This window comes from Amphiura filiformis, chromosome 17, assembly GCF_039555335.1.
Source record: "Amphiura filiformis chromosome 17, Afil_fr2py, whole genome shotgun sequence".
Taxonomy (NCBI): Eukaryota; Metazoa; Echinodermata; class Ophiuroidea; order Amphilepidida; family Amphiuridae; genus Amphiura; species Amphiura filiformis.
In genome coordinates this window covers 5,801,056-5,806,974 of record NC_092644.1, presented here as the reverse complement: position 1 = coordinate 5,806,974, position 5,919 = coordinate 5,801,056, and positions in this window count along the sequence as shown.

Here is a 5,919-nt window from a genome sequence, read left to right as displayed (position 1 = left end):
TAATTTTACCAAATCAACAACTCTTGAGGTAAAGTAAAAGTAATGTACTGTTAATGAGTGCCTGTTTAACACTTCAACACTTTCATTTTTCACTTCAGTATCAAAGTTTTTTACAAAGCTTCTGCCCTGCATTGTGCCAATATGTACTCAGGCATGAGAATACATTTGAATGAAAAGGAAACTTCTGAAAAAAAAAAAAGGAAAAGTGTAAAATCATGGCAAAAATGCTCCAAATGGAGTAAAAAGAAATAAAAATGTAGAAATTTGGGCAAAAAAATTGCTTTAAAAAAAGAAAATTCTCATGCCTGTGTACTGTGTAATATAATAGAGGCTGTGCATGCTGTTATCGATTGACTTCAAACTTCTAGGATTTGATTGACTTGGCATCTCTGGCTGTAATTCATTCTAATCAATACACTGTTGGGACCAACTTATGGTGCATATTTTATATTTTCTGTGGAATAAACGGATGTGTATGTTAGAGAACATTTGGCCATGATTGCGGCTAACCACGTCACATGACCATACAATGGTCACCTACTGAGTTACGGATAAATTGTATTTGGTTTATTTGCCCATTGCATGGTTGCGCCACGGCATACATGAATTGGAATTGAACCAGTCACATAATATTTTGTAAAGTTAAGGTATTCTTCCTTTCACTGTGTATTGCCAGTTTGAGGTCTTCCCAGTAAACTAAACTCAAAAAAGAAACTTATAATTTTTCACAACTTGTGAATCACAAGGTCATATCTTAATATCCTGTCAATCAAAATGAACCAAAATTACACCCAGGATTACTTCAATACTCTACTCTAAACACATGTCAGTAACCAAGCAGTTTTCCAACTGACACAACAGCAAAAAGCACTGAAACGGAACAGCTTCCTGGACCACTTTCACATCCCAATATTTGGCACCCAGCACAAGAAATCTGTGAGAATGCATAAAAGATCCTGGCACAGATGATGAAACGGTGCTGCTTTTTTCTTTTCACACACTTTCTTCAAGAAACAGGTCTTGTTCCACACTATTCCACTTACTCTTTGGGAATTATCACATGTGCAAGGATTTTGTACTCATTCTCACAGATTTCTATTGCTGGGTGCCAATTATTGGGCTGTGAATGTGGTCCAGGAAGCTGTTCCATGTCAGTGCATTTTGCTGTTGTGTCAGTTGGATAACTGCTTGATTACTGATATGTGTTTAGAGTAGAGTATTAAAGTAGGCATGTGTGTAATTTTCGGTGATTTTGTTGCAAAGGATTTTAAGATAAGACCTTGTGAAAATTTGTAAGTTTCTTTTTGAGCCCAGTTTATAACATACCTCGTAAAAGCATTAAGCTTCCATCTGGATTTTCAATTAATATAGGTTTTTCTCACTGCCTCATTTATTTATTGTACATAAAATATAAATTATAATCAGGCTTTGCAATTAATCATTCCAAGTATTGACTTGTATAAACAAATATTTTTTATATGCACAGAATAAACCAATTATTATTATGATGATTTTATATGTGAAATATATTGATGGTAGTTACGTGAAATAAAATAATATAATTGTAGAACTATAATTTTTTGAATTATTATATATGTGACATGATCAAGGGGAATGAGTCGCATGTCGGCAATTTTCAATCAGAAGCTTTTTACATCATTTTCTGGCAGTTTATGAATGCTACATTTTGATGCAAACCCCATTAAAATCAGACATCTGGTTACCGAGTTATGAGCAATTTATCAATGGCTGAAAACAATATAAAATAAAAGAATTTGAACACTGTTTTTGCCAATATCTCAAAAACAATATTAGCGACATCCGACTCTTTCCCCCTTGATCATGTCACATATATGTTTTGGTTCAACCTGGCAAAAACATCTTGTTCTTTTCAAAAATGTTGGTATCCTTGTCTGGACAGAGTACAGGGTTTTGTTAAAGACTGAGTGCATAAACCATTCTGCTTAAATACCAATGCAAGTTATACGGATCAGAGATGCCGCTCAGTTTCACTAAAAAAAACCCACTCAATTTCACTCAAAAAACCTGAAACTGGTGAGAAAAATCTGAAAAAGCATGTGAATGCAGGCCAAAAAGCCCCAAAATGGGCTGAAAATAAATACGTGGAAATTTGGACTGGCAAAAACATGAATTTGTGCTAAAACCTGAAAAGTGGCATCTCTATACCGATTTTAATGTGGGACTCATCTTGCCCAAACCAATTAACACCTACCTGCCAGCTTATGCCATTTTGGGTCACTATTCAATAGCCGTGATGATGGACGATCCATCATGCTCCCAGGTGACTGGTTATGAACAAAGAACATGCACTCAGAAGAGGATTGTGAGATGTGACTAAGAACATGTGCGCCATCATCAGGTCATGGTGTTGGGCATTCTCTTCTGCATGGTGGATCATTGTCTAGGGCAGAGTCATCCAAGATGGCTGATACCATCAGGTCAGTGTTAATTTATGGTTTTGGCATCTTATTGTTCCTACCTAAGTGACTTAAAGAATCCTGACTCTGCCATGCATAAGTGTCGCTTTTGCCAACTTGGATTTGAGAATGCACAGTGTTTGGGTTCAGTACGCCATTGGTTATGCTGATAGCGTGCGCTAAGCATTAAATGCGTATTATAGGATGCAGTTAGGCAAAATTTTGGTAATTTTTGTGGGTTCGGAAAATTTGGAAAAAAATTACCCATCCATACACCAAAATTGGCCTAGAAAAAGGGGTTATCACTGATATTCCAAATGGTTAAGAACGAGACCCATGTTACGCTCACTTAACTTCATTAATATACGCGGTGCGTGTGATCCAATCATATTTTATTATTTGTACAAATGCAAACGCAAATTGGAGTCAGTAATGTGTGTTGAACAAACTGGGCTGCCTGCCGTATTTGGATTGCGATCTACCATATTTGCACAGATTGTGATACACATTTTTGTTATTGGTCATCCTATTCCTCGGTTCCAAAGGCAAAATGTTCAGATTTTTCACAATGCCTTCCAAATAACCAATGCGCAACCTCTGATCTCAATTTCAGAATCTTAATTTCAGAATTGAGACTGGTTAGATCAGATGTCACAAATGACGAGTGTCTATATTCAGATAAGTATTTTCAAGAACAGGCTGAGTTTGAAAGTGGTGGGCCTAACGTGGGGGTCTAGGGGTGAACCCCTCAGCAAGGTTTGATGGGGCAGAGCCCCATGGGGGTTTAAGCCCCCTTAAAGCCCAAGCACTTTCGAAAATGAATGTGCAATTTTAACGGCAAGTTAAATAGAACTAAACTGCAAAACTATGACATAAAAAAAAAAAGCAATTTTATTTAAAGCTGAAAAGTGGTGCGGCCCCTGCTGCAGCGTTTCCGACAGGCCTGTTCAAGATGCGGGGTTGCGAGAAGGGAAAGTATTTTCCCCCTTTCATTTCAGGAATTAGCAGGTTGAAATCGTTGTTGATAGGGTTATGGTTCAGAGGTGTTTAAAGGTCAGGTCTATTGCAAAAACAAGTTTATCTCTATTCGAAGAGAATAATTATTACATTACAAGTTGAGACTCGTTGCAATTTTTTATGCGTATTTCTCCTGAAAAAGAAAAATTGTGTGGGTAAATTCAGGCTTGTATGTGTTCTTCCCCCGTTTGAAGCGAAATTAATTTTCAAGGCAGCGGGCTATGACGTAGGTAAATGAAGCGGACACTACATCATGCTCTCATTTACTTGTGTGACAAGTTTGACATTAGCAACAATGAGTTGTACTGTTATTTATCATACCAATGCTGCATAACAATATGCAAACATCATATTTTCTCAAAAAAGAAGTCATTTTCATTGTCCTTATAATATTAGCTTGCCAATAATATGTTGTTTTTTCAATAGACCTGCCCTTTAAAGACTGCCAATAGACATGACGGGGTGCACACGCAGTGTTTGCACACATACACACTCATCATACACGAATGGGCAATCAGAGCAAATGTTAGAAAAGTGCAAAACATGCATTGATTGTGTATAAGCACTGGCGCGCACTTCTCGCAGTGCTTTTGGATGCGTTTTTCTTGTGGGTTGATGCATTTATATTTGCATGTATTTTCCAACATGTTTAGTGTCAATTTTGCTATAAAAATAGCAAAAATCATGGATTATTTTCTTGTGTATGAAATAGGTTAATAAAATGTGTATCACATGTTGCTTGAGAAAATAATGCTCTTGTACTGAGATGTTGATGCGTCTAATGCACTCTCCCTCTGGGGCTCGTCTAGACGCATCAACATCTCAGTATGCATGCATTATTTTTCATTCCAAACAAGTGATACACATTTATTAACCTATAAATAATGGACATGGGAACCCCAATTGATTGTGCATACATTCTATTTTTGCAGGCAGTCTGTATATACTTCCCAGCAACACTTTGGGAAACAATACCATTTGTTCTCTAGTCCAATGCAACTGCATGTCTGGAAATGACCACTTGTCCCACACTTCAAACAAGAATTTGATTTCACTTTAAGCATGCACAGGTTGCACACCCCCCCCCACACACACACACACATGTACCAACTAATCAAACACAGCTTCACATACAAACAACAAATGGGTCAATTTGATCATCTTAAAGGCCTATTCAGTGATTTGCTCATCCTGAGGTTTGTAAAAATCATAAAAATTCAGATTTTGTCATCTTTGTTCGTGTCATCTATGTACTACTAACATAGCCTGCTAGTGGTAAAGCTGAAAGACAAAATAGGACATATTACTTGAATCTGTACTTTCTAGCTTCATATGGGGCTTCAACATTGTCAATGCTGTTGTTTTCCTATTTTTTTGCCAAATTTTGCAACCTAAAGGTAAATTGTGACACGATATGCTCCATGGGGGCCAAAGGAAGCATTTTTGAAAATTGAGTTACTATTATTATTACCTTATACAAACATCGGGCTATCATACACTGAAAACACCAAAGGCCTAATATTTTTGGTTCTGACATTCTGAAGTTTTCTGATGTCCATTTTCTCATGTATTTTGTTGTTTTTTTACTCCATATTTTTGCCTGTATTTCAATTTCAAATTTGCCGCCTTTGGCCCCCATGGACCAGATCGTGTCACAATTAAGTATTTCTTGGCCAAGCTCGAACGTACCTGTTGCGGCGTCCATGCAATGTGAGGTGCATGCATGCTTTCTTCTATACCGTGCTATGTGTACGTGTTTATCGCAGAGCCACTGGCGTTCCGAGTGTTTAAACTTGGCCAAGAATTTCCTAATTTACCTGTAATCACAATTTTAATGACTTATCCTTTACTTTAAAGCAATTTGCACACAATTTTAAGTTTCTACACTTTTGCTAGGATCACTGAATGGGTCTTTAATCTGATAACTTAAAAATATTGAGTTGACAGAATCCTTCCGCATTTAAAGGCAATATCAGTGATTTGCTCAAAATTACGCTAACCAGATTTTTGCATATTTGCAAGAAGTGTATAGGTGTGCTAATATAACCTGCAAATGATATGGCCGTAACTTGCGTAAGAATCAAGGATAAAATTGGACATTTAAATTAATATTGCAGGATTCTGTCTACACGGACACAATATGCAAACACAACTGAATGCAACTTCATATTTGTTTTCAACCCACTATCCTTTCTTTTTTGCCATTTTTTCTTACGAAAAAGTAAAAAAACAACTTATTAGCCCTATGCTAAAGTAAATAAGCTTATTGGGTGTAGCGCCATAAGTAGTTTTTGGCTATCGGAAAGGAAACAAGGAACAAAGAAGTTACTTCTTTGTTCATCTTGTTGAGATGCCACTTTTCAGGTTTTAGCAGAATTCAGGTTATTGCGAGTCCAAATTCCTGTGTTCCTTTTATTGCAGTCCGTTTTGGGGCTTTTTGGCCTGCATTCACATGCTTTTTCTA